Below are 20544 nucleotides of genomic sequence, written 5' to 3'. Positions count from 1 at the left end.
AATGGTTTTCTTGCAGATATCCCAGCCAGGGATGGGGAGGAACTGTGCTGTCGAGATTTACTCTTTTCAGGACAATTTTTTTAATCACCAGTGATAAATGAAAGCAGTCCAAAAATGCAAGAGGGACTTTTTCTCTTATTACACATTTTGCTAAGAATGGCCTCCTGTGTGGCTGATAAATGCAATTTTCATTTTTTTTTCTCCTATTCTATACTCATTGCTAAATAACCTTTGTGTCCACCCAGTGCTAGAGTCATATCAGAACATAAATACATTTGTGTGTAACAGACTTCTCTTACTTTATTTCTTGGGATGCAAACCTCGGGTACTTTGGGGTGCTGAGGTAGGATTTGATATTTCACATTTTGTTATTTGATGTCCATTATTATAAATGCAATTGAAACTTTTGAGTGAGGAGTCTAAAATTAGGAAATGAGGCAGGTATCTTTTAATAGGGGTGGCCTCGTACATTGGGGTATATCGTGCTTTTTACTCCGACCTGAATTATTGGGAATTGTGAATGCTCTGATCCTGAAGAGAAGCCATTTATTTGGAAAGCAGAAACATGCTTGAAGGTTTACAAGAGGACAGACACCCTGGTAAGGTTTTAATACCCTTCATATTAAAACCAATTGTCTTGTGAATAGCTAGGATGTTTCGGTTTGCCAATATAATTGAAACATTCACACTCCTACAAGCACGGAAGTTTTTTTTCTTTAATTGGCATGAACTCTAGGGGTTGTTTTTTTTTTAATAGCTTGTGATAGTTTCCCCGATTTCAACTCCCTGGGCATGCGTGCAGGTAAACCATAACTGTCAAATGCTATTCAAGGTTGAAGCCGGGATGAAGCCTGCAATGCAGATTTACCCCAGAGCAGTAGGTCTGTGTGGAGCATGCCAATGCAACACACCGGCACAGCTCGCTGTGTTTGCTGCCAGCCTGGATGAGAAGGCAAGGACTCAACTCAGGAGAAGAGCTGTTTAAAGCCTGTTTCTACCCTTTTCAAGCCTGTTTGTGCAGACGACCAGCTCGCTGTGCGGAGGCGCTCGGCTCCGATGCGTGTGGTTACAGTGCCCTCTTGTGCGAGCGAGCGCTGGCGGACAGTGCCTCTTTCAGGAGGTCTCGCCGCTGCTCCTGGCCGCCAGAGAAGGAAGGAAACCAAAGCCGAAATCCTCTTCCTGCTGTGGCTATTTGCAGCTGTGTTTTAGTCACCCATGCGTTGGGTTGCAGAGCTGTTTTGTTCGGTTCTTGTGATGTGATGTGATATGATATCAGTGCAGCCTTTGGGCTTTTACGGCTTAAAATGTGCTTTGCATCCTGCTAGTAGTTTGGCATCCGCTGGAAAATGAACACTTACTATTTCTGTTGTGGTGATGCCCACAGGACCTGTCATGGACAGGAGCTCCCGGTTGTGTTTGGTGCTGTCTCCACACTCTAAGGTAGGGCCCTTGCCATGCTGTGAAGCTTTAATCACGTAGAAAAAATAAGTGACCAAATCTGGTTGTTATTTTGCAGGAAAGAAGAGGGAAGTTTCCTCCTCTTCCCACCCCAAAATTGTCAGCTGCACTTCATCTGTCTCTGAAATTAGAGAGGTTGAATTAATATATCTTGATTGGGAGAAAAAAAAAAAAAAAAGAAAGAAGAAAACTTGAAGGGAAAAAGGGCACAGTGATCAGAACTAAGTGAGCAGGACAGACCCAGGAGGGTTTTGACACATTATCATTTGGAAATGGCAAAGTGAAAATCTGCTGTGACTGCAGTGTTTCGAGATTACTATAAGCCAAGAAAAATACCTGCTTGTGCAAATAAGTGTAACCGTGACATAGAAACTTCAAGGGATCTATCCCCCTCATTTGATCAAATGACTTTAGATCATTTAAAATTATGGCCATCCTTTTGAGGGTATAGTTCATGACAAAACTGTTGGAAATGTAAGTGACAACTAAGCAAGCAAATTCTCAATGTATTACCAAGACATAAAGCGTGTGAGCAAGAATGTCGTAACATTAAAAAAGAGAAATCCAAACCTAGTTCCTCTACACAGACCATTGAACTATATGAAACTAGAAAGAGAAAATTTAACTATATCAGGAGAAGAAAAACTTGGTGCTAGCAGGACTTGGCACAGGCTTTTTAGTCTTAGGTACTTCAACTTCCGTTGAAGTCCAAGGGTATAGAAAACAAGCAGCAACTCTGCAGTCAATGAAAAAGCAAACTTTTTTATTTTCCTACCGTGCTTTTCTCTATTATCTTTTCACAAACTTTTTTTGTCTCATTTTAAACATTCTTTTCTAAACATTTTTTTCTTACGTTTTTTTAAACAGTGAGAGTTCCACCCTGACTTCTCTTACCTGCCAGTCTGCAGAGAGAGGTAAAGAAATGAGGGGAGAGCTGGTAAGGGGAAGTGCAAGCTCGACTGAGCTGCACAGAAAGGAGGAGAGAAACAGGGATGTGGTGTGCCAGAGGACCTGCATGAAAGTAACTAGGAGCAGAACCTGACCATTACAATGCTGTTGTCCTGCTCCTATCTTCCAGTCCTGTTATGTGTCCCATCATGTTCTCCACTCTGTCCTTCCTGCTTCTTTTTGGTCCTTACTGGATGCTAGGCCTGTACCAGCAAATACTATCACTTAAGCTAGGGTAACGTGATATTCAGCTGGATTTGTGGAAACACCATGTCTTCTTGCTTCCTGAGACCAGCAGTTCTCATAGGCTAGGGCCCCATAGCTGAAAGGAAGTGTGCGCACCATAAAACAATTTTATTCACTGTTTTACTTAGGTTTAATAAGATAGGCTTTGTTTGCAAGCCAAATGCATGACATTATCCCAGTTACTAATTATCCTAAATAACACAAATTTGCCTTACATTATGAAAATGTGAAAACATATTTGTTACTTTCCATGCTTACTGGATCCTATTTCTTCCCCTCCAAGTACTCTGATTATGTAAACACATGATGCTGGCAGAGCCTCTGCCTGCTGAGGGTTGTCCTGCAGACCACCAGCTCTCCTGTTTGTGCAGTGCCAAGGTGTACGGGTTGACTCGAGCTCTGATTCTCCTGGGATACTGCTTAGGCTGTAACACCTTCCTACAGAGCCCATCACCAGCAGGTTCAACTCTGCAATAAGTGCATATATTTTTTACAGATGAATGAGGTGCTTTCACATCTTTCCAGCTGCACTGTTTTCTTATCCAAGCACATGGTTTTAAATTTAATTAAAAAGGATTTTTTCAGAGGCTTTATAATTTCAGAGGTATTTGTCACTTTGCAGGAGAACTATTACATATCTGAGAAGTTTTCAGATTTCAAATACAGGATCATCACTGCCTACGTGGATGCATTGATTCTTGGCCACTATTGAAATCAGAGCACAGCTGAGTGCAGCAGCTGGGAGCCTTTGTTTTTCACGAAGGCAAAGTGATCAGCTAGGTTGTTCATTTTGTTCTTCATGAAAAACACCAGCTCCAGCTGGAATACAACGGAGATCAGCAGGAGCAAAATGTCTCACACAGGAGCAAAATACAGATCTGTTGCTCCCAGCAAGGCAATAGCTCCTTACTCAGAGCTGCTGGGGATGCTGAGGACTGAGCTGCTGTGTGGCTCTGTACAGCGTGTTGAACAGTGAGCTCCAGAGGAGCCCAGCCCAGTCAGGGAGTGAGTGCACACTTCTGTCTGTGAAGAGGGCTGGTGCCAGTCTATATAAAAGCATGGCTGAATAATGCACAGCTGCAAGTACGTCTCAGAGGGAAGACCTAGCAGTGCTGAGAAAGTTTGCAGAGGCTGAATACATGTCCTGTGAAATTATGGTGATCTCCTTAGACCCACTGATGTTTCAAGTCCCACCAACCCCATAGGGGCACCATGTTGGGGGAGCACATGCACAGGAAATTTGTCTCTTAACATTGCTGAACACAGGTTTGCAGGTTCTGAGACGTGCAGCAATACAATTACATTTTATTGCTAGTCTTTCAACTGTCCAGAAGAACCTGGACACAACTATTTACAAGCATAAAGTCCAAGAAAGAGCAGGGATCATAATGTAAGTGGGCATGGAGATCATCTCTTGGCACAAATGTTTTTTGAGGTCATACCATTAATAGCTTTTATTAGCAACATGCCCGGCTAGTAATCTTTCTTAGGTCAAGTTGGAATACTTGGGGTTATAAACCATGATTTTTTAAAAACTCTTTTTTTTTTTTTATTTTTAAAGAAGGAGTTGTAAGATAGCTCTAAGTTCAGAGTGGATGGCTGCTGGAAGTAAGGCTTTTCTTTTGCAATAAGTGAGTGGTACCTACAAACAATGTATTTACAGAACAGCTGTCATCTGAAGCATTGCTCAGTTTCCATATGTCACAAAACAAAGTCTAGTCACTCATTTATGTGAACTTTTATTTGCAAGGAGATTGAGTTTTAGCAAGGTTATTTTGTTTAGATGAAAAATCATGTCTTCATAGCAGGCTTAGGGGCATTTATTAAATATACATTGATGTCTATGTATGTGAACAGAGAATACGCTGAAGCTGTTCAGACTTTTTCCTTTTCCTTTTCCTTTTCCTTTTCCTTTTCCTTTTCCTTTTTTCTTTTTTCTTTTTTCTTTTTTAAAGGCAAAAAAAAAAAAAAAGAATCAGGAGAAGTAAGACAAGGCAGCATATTTCCATGAAAAAAGTAGGTATGACTTTCACAGTGTACAGAGGATGAAAATATTAGAGGAAGAAGAATATTCCCAGAGGTGCAGTGCATTTGTGCCGCTAGTGGGGACTTTCAAGAGGAAAGGAAGACACAGATATTTTTATCACACCAGTGCTTCCTGCAGATTCTTGGCTGCACCAGCACTTGCCTTCTTGCTTTTTAGACTTAGGTCTATGCAGGATCAGTAATGTTCTGTTGGTAGATGGGGTATTTAGACATTGTTCATTGGACTATTCAGAATTTGAAAAACGAGTTCATTGCTATTAAAGGAAAGAGAACACAGAGTGTCAGAAGCACTGCTTGTGTACAGCAAAGTCAAAAATATCAAAGGTATCCCTTTCAAATTGGGATTCTCGTTTGTGTTTACCATTTTCTTGTTTTTCCGGCAGAGGGCAGGTTTGTGTCATGAAACCTATTTGCTCGTTTTGTCAGAACCTAACATGAAGTTCACCAGTCACATTCAAGCCTAGTTAGGAAAAAAAGTCTTATTCTGTGGTAGTATCCCTTGAAAATTGTATCTCATATATATATGTATTAGAAAAAAAAAATAATAAAAAAAATAGAAGGACTTCTCCTAGTAACCTTGAAGCCTGCTAAAAATCTAGCTCCCAAATGCATTAGTCATGTTGTCTAAAATTGTTTTGAAATTGCCACTGGTTCATTTCTCCCAATACATTTCTTCCTTGTTTATATTGTGATATCTAAGATATTTTTTAGCATTGACTTCATATGAAGACAATCAAGTGATGCACTTACTGTTGCAGAGACATGAAAAGGTGGTGTTTTATTAAAGTTAGGTAGTAAAAAAATAAAGTTGTACTAGGAAAACGCAAATATAATTAAGACCTTAAGGCTAAAAATGGTTAAAAAAATAATAAAAAAAAATTATAATCCTAGCATGCAAAACACCGAGGAAAAAAACAGGTTGTTACATCATGGTAACAAGTCCCAGCAGGGTTAACCACATGCCCGTGTTTGTGTAATTCTTCTCAATATCATTTTGGTTTCAAAGTGACATGTTGTGGCACTGCCAGAATGGGATGTTCTGAAGCAAAGGGAGGCAATTGCTTTTCTAATTCATGTGTCATCCCCAGAAGTTGTGCTCTTTCTGCTGTGACTACATGTAAACGTATTAAAAAAAAAAAAAAAAGATGGAATCTTATTGGTAACTGGTATTTCAAATCACATTGCTTATGTATGAATCAACAGGACAGTTTAAACTCAGCAGTGGATGCACCAGTTTTTGCTTTTGCTTCTTGCATCTCATCGCTGCTGCTTTTATCATCCACGTGGTTTTGAGTCTTGGATTTTACATTTGTTTTACCTGTGACTTTACAGGTGGTGCCCCCAAGTGACATTGTGATGAAAATACACATTTTTTTGAAGGTATTTTTCCCCTTTAGCTGCTGTTGCTGTTCACTTTGCACATGAATGTTCTTGTCGGTTTAGATTTGCTTTGATTTTTACGCAGTATGTTTTAGATTTGTGTAATTTTGAAAAGTACAGACACACAATAGTACTGTGCTCAAGTCATTATCATCTGAAGTTTCAACAATCATCGTGAAAAATCAGAAGTATAGCCTACTGCCAACAAGCTGTGCACTGCTGCTTAAGGAGCTTTTTCTTCAGCAGTGTTATCCAGGATAGTGTCTCTTCCTTGCCTTCAGTCTGTCTCTGTAGTTTCACTTTGTCTGCTCTTAAGGGGATGGCAGCACTTTGATTTGCATTTGGACATTAGCTCCCACTCCCCCCAAGTCTAAACACTATTATTAAGTTTACTGTCTGGATGATTCAGTAGTATCAAAAGAGAGAGTGAACTTCATCAAGTCAGGAAGCATAGCCTTTGGTTAGCTGGTGAAATGTAATGATGACTCTAAATAGCCTCCAGCATGTAACTGGCGTGGCCAATATTGAACCCAGGTCTCCAGAGGTGGAAGACTAGAAAAACTGGCCCTGGGGACAAATACCTTTTCTAACTCCCATCACATTTCTAATAGTTACTAGGGCAGAATAATGTTTCATGACCTTTGGGTTGTCCCATTACCGCAACATAATCTAGCTGTGCAAGCTTTCCAAAGGTCACTGTAAAAATAAAAATATTTCCTGCTGTGATCCATACCCTCAAACACAAAGAAAAAGAAATATCTTAATAAATGTAGTGACATTTGCACTATAGGGCACAGTACAAAGATCACGAACCATTATTCTGCACTAGTAATAATGTCACGATTTTATTTTTGCCCAGTGGTTACTATATGACATTTGTGCTCACAGGGAAATTCCTGTGAATATCAGTAACTTAAAATATATTGCCTCCGGGTCCTGTCGATCTCCCATTGGAGTCAATGGAAGCTTTGCCATTTGCTTACCAGTAAGAGGGAATAGGACTGGCCCAGCATTCTCATGAGCAAAACTGAGATAGTTTTAAAGGGTTATTATTATTTTTTTTTAATTTCCCATTAAAAAGCATCTGTTAACTGGCTCCTTGATGAAACATGTTTCTTAAGAAAGTATAACAGGTCATTCTTATTGTTTTCCTGAGAATTGCTGCAACTATGTTTACAGAGGAGAGATTATGTGATGAGTCTTCTTTTGAAAAAAAAAAAAAAGAAAAAAAAAAGAAAAAAGAGAAGTCATAATGCTTCTTGCTACTTGTGCAATTATTTATGACTTGGGAGACAGATGTTACCTAATATTTCTTCACTGCATTCCTATGTGATGGGCTCCCTCTATTTCTCAAACAGGGAGATAGATTAATTCAGAAATTTCTGACTGAGATGGAGTGATATAACAACCTATAGAATGCTTAATGGTAATAACAATAATGGTAATAATGGTAATAATAATGGTAATAATAATAATAATAATAATAGCCTGATTTTCAAAGACTTGGAAGTACTTGGTTTTGTCTGCCAGACTGGTTCTTATGTTAGTTACCTGCAAGTGCCCTGGAACAGATACATTTTAGGCTAAAGTATGTCAGCCTTGATCAATTTCTATAAGATTATCACTGAACTCTTGGAAGGAGGAGGTGGAGGGTTTGTTTGCAATTGCAATCCATGTTGGCATTGGCTCCTGTATAGAAACACACCTTAGTTATCAATACGTGTAATATATCTCTGACAATATTTACAAGTCTGAGAAGAACTCCACCCCTCCTCCTGTGCTGAGGAGAAGCCTATCTGAAGGAAAGGAAGTATTTGAAAGCTCAGTTAATGATAGGATCACATTATTCATTGTTTTGCATTACACGGTGCCTGCCTCTAGTCTGGCTCCACTGTAGGGGAGATAAATGTTTCCTTCCCCAGTCTCAGAATTGGTTTGCGTCAGAGCAAAAAACACCAGTTCTGAGGGAAGCACACAGGCTGTTATTTCTTAACGGCTTCTGGTGGCTAAAATTATCCCCAGCTGCAGGGGATGGTTCGTGTTTACAATTTGAGGAAGAAGGCAGCAATCGTATCATCCAGTGCGCCTCCTCCTAATTTCCTCTCTGACACGTGCCACAGTCAGGTTTGTGACGCAGGAAGGTTTCTGCTGCAGTGCAGGTAGGAGGGCGTCCTATACTGATCAGGTGCATCCAGCAGTGGGATTTTGTGGAACAGGGGAACTCAGAAGGTGGGATCTGGTAGTAAACGAGCTGCAGCCTCCCTGAGACCCATGGAGCCCACCTCAGCTGTTATATCGGCCTGTTGCTGCCTCTCATGGACATGAAGTTGAGCCCTTGCTTCAGACAAACACGAAGTGGGAACCAGTCACGTGAGCCAATGTGTCCAGTGCGTGAGACTGAGCAAGATCAACAGTACAGGGCAAACATTCAGCGTGTCCTCCAGAGAGCTCAGGGAAAGACCCAGTCTGGTTCTCAAAACGGCTAGCCACTGAACAGCACAGCCGATGTTTATTTTCCTGCTCCTTGCCCTGGCCATAAGCACAGACAGGCTCGCATAGTCTGTAGGCAGCTGAATACAATTTTTCCTGTGGGTGGTAGTATTTAGAAAGTGTCCCGCCTTGCTTGCTTTTTTCAGATTGCTATCTTCCTGCCCTGATGGGATTAGGAGCCTGCCTTCTCAGAGGCACTGCCTGCCCCGGCCGGATTTCTCAGGGACTAGGCCGGTAGTGGTGATGACTTCGCAGCCGTGCTAGTAGCCTCTTTGGGGGAGGTGAATGAGGGCAAGGCATGAGGACGGAGCAAAGAAGTTGTAGTTCTCACCCATAGCAGGAATTCCTTTGAATATTTGAAGGAAATGACCAGGGAGCAGACATCAGTCATGCTTTTCTGACTCATTGGCATGTTTTTCAGCCAGCAGACCCTGCCGGTCTCCTTGCTGCCTATAACGTTACTGTTCCAGTCTGTCTCTGCAGAAAGTTAGCACAAGAATTTTCCTCTTTAAAAATATAACTAAGGAATTAATGTTATAATACATGAAGTTTGGAAATGCACTGCAATCACTGAGAGAATAAATGCTCCTTTTTAAAAAATAAAAGCAGCAACACTCAGGTTAATTAGGACCTGGATGATTGAGGTGCTCTCATGAGCCCTTGAGTTCTCCTAAGAGACTGCTCTTCTCCCCTAAATGTTTCTTATCACAGGATGCCTATAGAGGAGGATAAAGTACGATTTGATCTAATGAATGGTTAATTGGCTTGTTTCTCTCCCCAGCTTCAGAAAAAGGAAGACCCACAGGAGAAATCATTTAAATGTCACAGTGGGATCAGCAACAGAGCAGGCAAAACTGAAGGAGTGGCCCATGAGGTACCGAGCTCTCCTTAGCTGTGTGTTTTCTTCTGAATCTGCTTGCTAACTTTGTTACTAGCACACTGCTTGGGAGCACTAAGGGACAGGCAGCTGCTGCTTTCAAAGTTTCTTGAAGGCAGTAGAGCCTGGAGGTGAAAGGCTGGTGTAACCCTGCAGTATCCTCGTGGAAAGTGCTGTTAAGGCTGATTCTGACACAGGTACTTTTGCAAGCTTGACTTAGCATGTCTTCAGCTGCAGACACCAATACCTTCAGTTCTGGGTCCAGGGTTTAAAGGATCAGCTTAGTCAGCAAGAGAAACTCAGTCTTCTAATGCGATAGCCTTTAATTAGATGTGCATACATATATAAATGCATAGATTATCTACTACCTCCTACTACAAATGTCTCACTGAAATTAATGGGGTTATTCAAAGAGTAAACTATGAGTAATAATGAATAATGTTAATACTCAGCATGACTAACAGTGGTAGGAGGGAGAGTCTGAATGGCTTAGACAGGAGGGTCTGCTGGGAGCCAGCATCTGATTTGCACGGACAATGACTTCTCAGAGCGGTGAAGCTGTTGCTCACTTGTTACCAATCATTAAGTTATAGCACCCATTTTATCAAAGACTTCTTGATCTCTGCCTTTATGCCTTTCTCAAGGCAGAGTTTACATGCATGGCAGAAAATGAGTCATACACATGCAGTTGGTCTTCTGATCCCTTTTCTGTTTAGTTTTAGTGTGGTCTGCATCCTCGCAGCAACGTTTTATGTTTCAAAAAGCCTGTGACAAAGCTTCTCACAAGAGGCTTTTTTTTCATTTAATGTGGGAGAGAGAGCATGAGATGAGGAACTGATTAAGAAATAAGAAAAAGCAGGTTGAGATCAGATTTCAGAACAGTTAACGGTCCCTGACAGTGCCTCGGAGTCCATCGGAGGCTGAGCCACATTGTAACATGCTGGTGTGTATGGAGGATCTAGCGAAAAAAATGATGTATAATGAGCAGAGAAAAGCAACATTCAAGAAGATCAAAAGTTTTAGAAGAACAAAACATGAAATTATTTTCCCTGACAAGGGCTGTTAGATGGTCAGCTCTTTGTTGATGTTATTGAATGTTTAAAGTCACTGGAACAAACTGGTGGTTGTGCGTTACTGTGGAGTGATATACAGTGAAATAAAATCTGCTGACATTTTACCTTTCTGTAATCCCAGGTTTCTGGGGAAAGACCTGCAGTGTAAATTCAGTTGGGATAAGGAATGAGGAAATTAATATTTCTCCTCAAATACAAAGCAATCTGAACTCCTTCAGAATTAATTCTGAAGAGATGTCTTTTTGTCAGTCCCCTAAGTCAGATCAATTCCTTTCTTGTTCTTATTTCTAGTTCTTGCTGCTCCTCCCAATCTGTGGTAACCTAGTTTTCTCCTGACAGAAATCTGAGTTTCATGTTGCTAATACAAAAATCTGGGAAATGTTAAAAATTTAATACGCTAGAGAGATCCTTGGTTAGACTGAACCAAAGATAATGAGGTCAAGAGGTTTGGGAAAGGGGCAAGGCTATATAATTCCAGCATTTGTCCTAACGTGCAATTAAGATTCTGATATGTGACCTAATTTTAACACGCTCCATGACTAGAATAATAAGGCAAACCAAATGAGTGTGTCAGATCATAGACATTGAAAAAAAACAACAGGTCATTTCAGGATGTCTTAATTGTAAATATGGTCTCATAAGTTTGTGATGCAGGTCTGGACCAGAGCGATATTTAATAGTCCAATCTATTAAATGTCTCTTGCTGGTTAAGGAAAAATATACTGGTTAAGGTGTGAAAAGATTAGTTCCATCAGACAATCTCTGTCAGATGTTGTTACTGTATAATTAAAGCTCCCATTAGAGTAGTCTGTCTGTTATGGCCACATCAAAAGCTAGAGTCAACCTTCTCTCAGCAGCAGTTTTGCAACGTGAATAAATACTCACCAGAGACTTTCTTGAAGTCACTCAGTCCATTCTTATTCTGCTTTTATATCGTACTTGAATCCAAGTTTCCAGATGCTGTAGGCTAATGTAAAATAATACCTATGCTGTCCACCCTCAAGGAGAATATTACTGTAAATGTTCTCAAGAAGCTGGATCATAAATTGTTTCTCAGGGATGTAATTTTAAAATAATTCTTTTTTGTACTCTTCTTGTTAGGACATTGGCCTAAAGAGGATCGGGCCCGATCTGTTTAAACGCAGTCGTCAGACACCCACTTGTCAGGTGGCTGCAATATTGTCTGTTGTGTGCTGGAAGGTAAGAGTTTTAAGGTGAAGTGGATCCTAGGGTTCAGCTGATTATTGTAATGTGCCTCTTGCATGAATTTGACAAACATCATTACTGCTTTTCTGTTGGACAGATTAGATGACTAGGCTACCAAAAGGTGTTCTTTGCAGAAGAAAACTGAGCAGGTTGCTTGTTACCTGAGGCAGTGAAGATCAGGCAGAGGGATATTACAAAACTGATGAATAATTTTGATTGATGGAAATTTTATTCCTAGCCGTGCACAAATGGAAATCTATTTTTCTAAGAACTAGCTAAAATCAGGCATGCCAGAACAACAACAATGTTCTTGTTGACTTACCTAGAAATTGCATTGGGTCTCTGGTATTAATCGTGCATCACATACATAAGTAATGTCTCAAAAAGTCAGCGGTTCTATTACATGTTTGCAAGTGTGAGCAAGATCGATAGCTTTCAACAGTGCATCAAAACTGAATCCAGATCTCTGGAATATAAACTCTATATAGGTTGTGCAGTGTCTTGTAACACAGAGATTAACTATGAATATTCCCTGGTCCTACTGTTGGTACAGTGAATGAACACTACATGCACCATGACTTTCAGTAAGGTTTTGGTTTACTTGTGGCAAGTTGCAGTTTGGTGTTTCTTCTGGAATCTTCTCTGAGCTTTACAGCAAAGCCCTAAAGTGAGCAAAGCCTGTGTGTGTGGTTATTCATATACCATTTACGTGTCAGGCAGCAGCAAACTAAGTTATCTTTTAAATGATGCTTAAATATTTGAATATTTTTTTTCTGTAATTTATTTCGTTTACCTTATTTTATCTCGCTAAACAATTGAAGTGGATTCAGGAATCTCCATTGCAAAAGAAAAATGTGCAATTAACTTTTATATGTGGCAGCTCGTAACTGCATCCTTCCCCCTTGAAAAGGAGATCCTTCTGTGTGGTATGAATTTGTTGATATGTCCTAACTTAGCTCTTTGTTGTATCCTCTAAATAAAGCAGAAGAGAGCAATACTGCAAATAGGAAAGATTCCTGATACTTTTGGAATTACTCATCCCCTGAATTGTAAACTGTGAAGAAATCTTTCTAATTGTGTATCCTTCTTGGTCTATAATTTTGAAAGGAATAAGCTGCCATCAGCCAGCCGGAATCACCACTGAAGTCTTCAATAAGCAGCTGCTAGGAGTTTGACTTAGAAATCAGACAGAGACAAGAAGAGGAAAAAATCTGCCCACTGTGGGTGGGGAGAAAAGAGAACTTGTAGGAGGCAGAATCAACTATTTTCCTCTTTGCAAGCACGTTATAGACAAAAATCAGTTTTTTTTTTTTTTTTTTTTTTTTTTTTTTTTTTTTTTTTTTTTTTTTTAAGGGAAATACTGCTAGTGTTGTGGTTAAGAGTGAGACATTTTGTCAAGGTATCTCGTTAGGGCCTGGACATATGTTTCAGATCTGCTGTCATTTGATGTTGGTGCTGATTCTTATGCCAATGAAGCTTTGCTATTGACTTAATTGTGAACAGGCAGCATTCTGCCTCCTTAATGCTTTACAAAGCTCTATGTGATAGTTAAGATTTTCCAGTTGCTCTCTAGGGGATGTGCTCTTTATACAAGGCTTCCCATCTGATCATGAGGTATCCAGCTTAATTTTAGATTACTATTTTTGTTAATAGAATTAAATGAACATTTTAAAGATTTAGTATTCTGTAATTCTGGTAGTTCTCATGGCCGTTTAGAGTCTATCAATTGGAGAAATACATTTTGGAGAAATTAATGTGTTTAGTTAAAATGGTTTTCTAATCTTTCTAGTGCTTGCATGACTTTAACTATTCTATGGCTTTCTTGCATATAACTGTCATCACATTCTTCATACTAGAGAAAAACAAATCATTGTAAATAGGTTTGAACAGTTGGCTGTGAAGAAGCTGGAATGTACAGAATGACTCAGGAGTAGACAATTCAAGTGTTTGCTGACTGCCAGTTGTTGTTTGACAGTGGATAGATTGGTTCAGGTGAGTACATCTTCCAGGACTAAAGCTAGAAAAGACCTGGAAATGAACTCTTATTAGTTTGAGGCTCAAACACGCTTATTATTTGCCCCCCCCCCCCATTTTTTTTTTTGTCTACTTGTTGTCCATTTCTCTTGTTGGTTTCTGAGTGTTGCTTGAGACAGGAGTGGAAGCACCAAAATAGTCTAGCAATATGTAATTTTTCAGACATGAATTAGTCACCCCATCCAGTTAACAGTGTTCTAGCCTGTCTGGTGTGAATATACTGGAATGGCTGTGTGTCCTTGAGAAAGATGATATGAGCATGGGATCTGCTTAACCACCACTGCAAGTGAGAGAAAAGTCTTCAAAATATGGCTTAAAGAAAAGCTCAGGCCTATAGATTCCTTGGAAGCAGGGGTGGATGGAGGAGAGGGAATGAGGCTCAAAGTTCAGGAAGTCAGATCTGTTAAATCTTTGTTTGAGAATGGTTTTTAAACAAATGACTTTCTTTGGCAGTGAGGCTGGCGTAATTATCTCCTGTTTCCAGCCTCTCCTCTGTGCCTGTCCCTCTTTCCACTCTTGCCGTGTGCTCCCTGCAAGCCATTCTGCTATAGCTATGTGTGGGGCAGTGTCGTGAGTATGGTCTGAAGACCGATCTGTCTGAAAAACAACTGGGATGAAAATATTTGTGTAATGTGGCTCAGGTCCCAGTGTGGCTCGCTGTGCTGCCTGGGAACTATCACCCTAGCACGAATAAGGGGTGGTGTAGCAGCAGACGTGAGCACACAGGGGACATGTGGAAGTAATGTAAACTGATACTACCAAATTTCTCTGCTATAATGCCCCGATATGTGGCCCCGAGGTAGTGGGTTGGCAGGAGTATATTGCTTGGGGCTTTGCAGCAGGCAGCCCATGTGCAGTACAGGAGCTCAGGTAAGAAACAGGGCTGTGTGTGTTGGCTAGGTGTACCTACACGATGGGTATCTTTGTCTCCTCAGTGCTGATTTCACCTCGCAGGAGGAGGGAGCCCTGGAAGCACCTCCAACTTGTAGCCTCTTGGCAAAGGCAAGGGTATTGCATGAGATGTTTTTGTCCTGTTTTTATCTTTGCCCATTTGGATAAAGAATTTGACTCCAGAACTGGGTGTGTGCTGAGATTAATACATGCAATACTGGTAATGGAGCAGCAGCTCCCTGCAGCAGAGGTAGTCTTTTCTTAAGATGGTTGCTGTGGTATTTTTAAGGTAAAATCTCTCTGGACATTGTGAATGAGAGAAATGCAAACAGACATTACCTGTGGCTTGAGAGAAATACATGTCTGGACTCCTCAGAATCCCTCAACACTTTGCATTTTAAGTACAACTCAAAACTTCCAGAACACTTTGCTAAGATTAGATTATTTTCCATATTTCACTCTTTTTTTTTTTTTAATTTTCTGAACTCCAAAAAGAAAAACATTTTTTCCTCCTTCCCTTCTTCCCCAACTTCTTCCTCTTCCCTACTTGTATTTCAAGAATGGGGATAGTTTGAATGGGGTGGTGGTGGTGTAAGAACCTGTTTTTTTGTAGGCATGCAAACTTTATGGTGATAGGAAACTATCTAAGGAGATTGCCTGCAGTAGCAAGGGACTGGATTGATGACTCCGATGTGTAACTATATGTATATAATGTGAACATATAAATGGATGTCTGAATTTGTTTGGCTTTTTAAATCAATCTAGATGTCTTCTGCACTAAGTATGTATAAATAACAAACAATTATTTCCATAGTGGTGAACAATTGACTGGAATCTGACTTTCTGGAGTGGAGGACAGTGTTTATTGAATGATTCTTTGTATGATTCATTTTGCTTAATGTAAACATGGCATAAATGACAAAATATGGAAAAAAACAAAAAACACAACAACAACCCTCTGAAAACTCACGACTTAACCGATAATGTGAGGAAAGACAAAATAACAGGTGATGCCTGAGACACAGACCTCTAGGTTTTTGTCAACAGTGTTAATCTTTTTATAGGACTCTCTATTTTAGAAAAAAAGGGCATTTTTCAACTCACTGTTTTAGAAAACTGACAGTTTTTCAACTGTCTGCTTGCTCACTTTGGCTTTTGCTTGTGGAAACATGCTGTCCAGAATCATTATCTGCATTACAATTATATTTGTAGTAATTATGCCTCGGCAGGTCAGATGAGCCATTACCTTTTTATTGTGCCATAAAAATTTTTAAGATCTCTGTACCAGTGTAATTAGCAAAAGTAAAATGGGAGATCACGGGGGTGGGGGGGGGTGTAAAATTTGGATTCCTTTAAAGTAACAGTTGGATTTGCCATATTGAGTGAGATAAGGTTTGTTTCATTCTGGCCTCATTGATGCTGCTGGTTCAGGAACAGCCATGAACACTGCGCAACTAACTAATGACTTCACTTGGGTGATTAATGCCCATTATCTACTTTACTTCAGAGTTTGATATTTACTAAACTGATTTTAATACCTTGAAATATGCTGAAACCACCTCGATTTCTTGCAAAATTACATCTTGTGAGTAGGGTGGTGCTGAATGCAGGCTGGAGCTTGCAGTAGGTGGTAGTCTGCATCAGGGAACGGGCCTGCAGAGAAAACAAAACCAAATTTGGAAGCTATTGTACATTTAAGGCATAGCATGATTCTGGGGCTACCATCTCTCAGATACAGAGTGATGTGTCATTTTTCTCAATGCCTTGCATCCTCTGCTGGACAGAAATACTATTCCAACCAATGGTCTCCTCTGTACTTCTGTACAGGCTCATGGGACATGCACAGAGGTAGAAAGTTGCCAAATCTTAATTAGATGCACAACTCACGTTAAAGCTGATGAGAATGGGGTGCCTGAATGTATTGGACATTCAGTGGGTCTTAAGGCCTGATGCTACCCTGCAACAAGATTCGTGGCATTGTATGGGTTTTGCAGTTCCAGTGCTGTATTAAAGGTTATTAAGGAGCAATGTTAATGCGTTTAGCTGTTATGTGATGCTCTTTCTGTGGTACTGTTCTTCTTTCCCTGTCCCATCAACCTGTGTTACTTCCATAGCCTCTGATGTCCAAGGAGGCCTCGCTCTCCCTCTTCCCAGCTCCATGCAGCAACATTTTCCCCTCTCTCTCACAAAATCCCAGAGCAAAGCTGCTCCGTTCCCTGAATGAAACTGAGTTTCATTTTTGGCAGAGAGATCATTCCCCAGGGGGGCTGAGGAGCACCAGCCTTACTTTTGCTGTATGAACTTGTGCTCGCTGCACTTGCCAGCTTTGGTTCTCTCGAGGATCTTGATGTTTGTGGTAGAAAGAGAAAGGTCCCCAGGTCCCCCATCCTGTAGGATAGATCCTGCTTCTCATCAGGGCCCACTGGCACAAGGCAGCATTAATGTGACTATCTGCTACCCTCTAAAGTAATTTATCTCAGAACTGTCACAGATATTTCTAAGTCCTTCTAAATTATGCGGTGTGTATGTAACCTTAGAGCCAAGCTCTGCGTACCAGTAAAAGGTGCCTTTGGGAGAAAGGCAGCTCTGTTTCCATGTTACGTGTTGGTTGTTGAGGCACACAGAGTGTCTTATGCAGACCACTGAAGAAATCAGTTGCTGAGCTGTGACTTCACCTGAACCTGAATCCCAGTGTGTGCAGAAGTACCCTTCCTGACTGTTGTTTCCAACAAGGTGATTTTCATAGCAGCAGTAGGGACTTTGCTCTTTTTTTCAAGTCTCAGCAGTTGGCATGGATGGCTTAGCACTTTCATTTAGAGGAAAAGTGAGCGTAAACACTGCTGGGAAAAGTCAAGCATCGCGGGTGGGATGTCCGGACAGTGCTGTGCAGTCCCTTCTGCCCCTGAGGCTACAGGCTTGGGTTTCAGCCTTTTTCCTGTGCCTCAGTAGATTTCCAATGTGTGCTTGGAGAATTTCTGTTGGTTTTTCTTTTCATTTTTTTTTCCCCCCCTCACAGAAAAGGAAGGCTAAGCTGCTCTGCTTCACAGGTTTACAGACAGTGAAAGGATGATCTGAGCGTAATGGGTGCTCCTTGTCATGAGCGTGAGAGAGGAGCCCTTTGCACGCAGGTATGAGGCAAAGTGCCCTCGACAGAGAGGCCTCAGACGTGACCTGAATCACCTGTGTGTGCTCAGGTGCTTGACAGCTATCTGTATGGATGTGGTGACCTCGAGTCCTGTGGTCTTTGCTCAGAGTCTGAGAGCCACGCACAGTTCAAGCAGCTTGAGGAATATGTCTCTGCAAATTCTGGCATGTCTCGGCCTTTCTTCTTGTGCCAAGCTGAGGCTCCAATCATCTACATGATGCTCCCAGCACAAACTCACCCTTTTAACCTCTTAACACACCTTGTCTATGTGCGTGCACATCCTCACGCTCTGAGGTGAAGGGAGCCAAGGATGGCAAGCACTTTTGGCGAGGCTCAGCAGATACAAGCTAGGTGAATCTCAAGGGCTGGTAAGTCTCTAGTTCAAGCAGGCAAATTGAGTAACTGGAGAAGTAGCAATATTTTAATACTCTATGAGCAAGCCATGCAGGTGTGAGGAAACTTCCTGTAACCTGCAGCGCAGAAGGTAAAATCAGCCCACAAAATTTTGTCTTTAGCAGGTTTCCAAGTCTGCAACCAAATAATTGTATTTACAAGCTTTGGCTTTATTTCTGAGAAAAGGGGAATGGGAAGAAAAAATACGGTACGGTCCAGAAACTTTTAATTTTGACTTTGGTGTTAACCTGCTATGATTGTCAGCAAGTTTTTTTAGATTTTTTTTTCCTTCTCCTCCTCTTTACCATGCTGTTTCTTCCATTGAAAACTCAAGCCTTCTCTGGGCCTCCTGCAAGGATTTTGGTTGAATAACCCACACTGACTCAGATATTATTACCAGGGTCACCTGTTGAGAGTTGTCCATTTGGATGCAACAACAGTGTGAAGTCTGCTACTGGCTGTTTACGCTTGTGAAACACGAGGTCGGGCATGCTTTGTGAGAGCTATACAGAGATACCTTTGGCTACCAGGTGACTGAGCATCTCCGCATACAATATATAAAGGCAGATTGATTTATTTACCTGATATGTATCCACTGCAGACCTGGTTTAGGGCTAGATCCTAGGTTTTCTTCTCTCACTTTCTGGCCCACAGTTTGTGTATTTGCTATCACTACAGTCATTCACAGCAAAGTCAACAAGAGAGACGTTGGCATAGGAGTGTTGTTTTTTCTCATTTAACTGCTCACAAAAATACTACTGCAAGTGCAGTTATACCAGAGGAACGCTCTCTAGCTGTCACTTTGTGCTTTCCCAGCCATATGTGGTAAGCATATGCATTTGTAGTATGTAGCACAGCAAAACCAGGCATCATTTGGGTATGAGTGCATCTGTGCTGGGAGGACTGTTGGAGCAGAAGTCTGTCTAGTGCTGGCTGTGCTATCTGCTGTCCCTTTAGTACCAAAGGAAATATAACAGGACTGGGAACAAATAACTAGAAAAACAAACAAACAAACAAAAACACATTATAGAAACAGATAATTTCATTAGAAAATGTCACCTTATCTTTTGGCTTTAGGAGTTCTATAGAATGGGCTGTCAAGGGAAACTTTGTGAAGGGCTTCCACAAAGGGGGAATTAGCCAAGTCCTGTTCAGAGAACCATATGCCTGTGCTGAAGAGTTAGCAAGGGTCCACTCTGCAGAGAGCTCTCCCACAGCAGCCATGGGGTTACGAAGCCATTCAAAAACAATAATGCTTTCAGGCTTTGTGCACCTCCCATCCCCATGAAGGACCTTATACTTTGCTTGGGTACTCAGAAGAAAATGTTTCAATTAGCCCATTTTCCTGATCTACTGGAGTGCTAACAGTTTCCCTGACAACTTGACTACACTAATATCTCTTGCCTTTTTTTTTTTTTTTTCATGCCAATTTCCCAAGGACTGGTAGTTTCAGTTAATTTCCTCTTGGGTATATAGGAGTGGGATATTATGTTTGTTTTCCTGTGGTGAATTCTGCATGAATGGTTCTCCGTGCACGCAGGATGTGGGGAAGGGAAACTTAGAAAAAGCTTATCAAACAGAGGAAGAAGGGGAATAAAAGGGAAGGAATGGTGAATTAAAGAGGCTTTTAAATGGAGAACAGTGAAAATGAAGTAATTCTCTTACTATGAATAACTTCTAATTTTTCAATTATTCACCTTTTTTACAATTGTGTGAATTATTATAGCAAACAGTGTTGTTACTTCATAATACTAATTCCAATCCCAAGCCATCTTCAAAGAGTAAAGAACTGAGATGTGGCAAAACATCCATGGTTTACCACTGGACTCTGATTTTACTGAAGAGGCTTAAGGGTCACCATTAGGAGCTTAGTTTTCAAAATCATTTAAGCAGTATTGTTATATAATTGGTTACTCTGGAGTCCAAGATAAAAGGTTCTACAAACCAGCTGTCCCCTTTAATCCTGGGTTCCCAAGAACTGCCCCAACATCCACCTTGTCTTCAAAGCATTTTCAAGGAGGACTTCAGCATCAGGGAACTGTGTCAAGTGAATTAATGCCCAGCTCTTCCTCACCTGCTCCATCACACAAACCTTGTCTGCTTTAGGGTCATGGAGAGAGATTACAAATATGTGGAAGAGCAGAAGGGTGGACCTAAACTCGGGATTCTTCCTCCAGAGAAAACTTTTCTGCCTGGGAACTGGACTATTTCCACGGTTTTAGCCAGTAGAGGGAGATGTTACACGCGAGTAAACCACAAGCTCTGCATGAGGTGGCTGTGCCCCTCTTAAAGGGGGGCTCCAAGCCCAGCCCAGCAGATATAAATGGAGGAATTCCTACATCCCTCCTACATGTAAC

At 41.0% G+C, this 20544-nt stretch overlaps 1 protein-coding gene across 2 annotated transcripts in view; it reads left to right on the top strand.

Annotated features, from left to right (window-relative positions):
- Nucleotides 1-8186: 8186 nt before the first annotated feature.
- The window catches only part of SLC4A7 (solute carrier family 4 member 7), a 137849-nt gene continuing 125491 nt past the window's right edge, over nt 8187-20544 (top strand). The window contains exons 1-3 of one of the 2 annotated variants that reach the window (XM_050708548.1): nt 8187-8202; nt 9350-9442; nt 11620-11718. The gene's annotated coding sequence lies outside the window, so the exon portion shown is untranslated. The other variant, XM_050708546.1, reaches the window with a different exon arrangement.

This window comes from Cygnus atratus, chromosome 2 (assembly GCF_013377495.2).
Source record: "Cygnus atratus isolate AKBS03 ecotype Queensland, Australia chromosome 2, CAtr_DNAZoo_HiC_assembly, whole genome shotgun sequence".
NCBI lineage: Eukaryota > Metazoa > Chordata > Aves > Anseriformes > Anatidae > Cygnus > Cygnus atratus.
The sequence above is the reverse complement of the archived record's forward strand: the minus strand, read 5'-3'. Positions and strand labels throughout refer to the sequence as shown.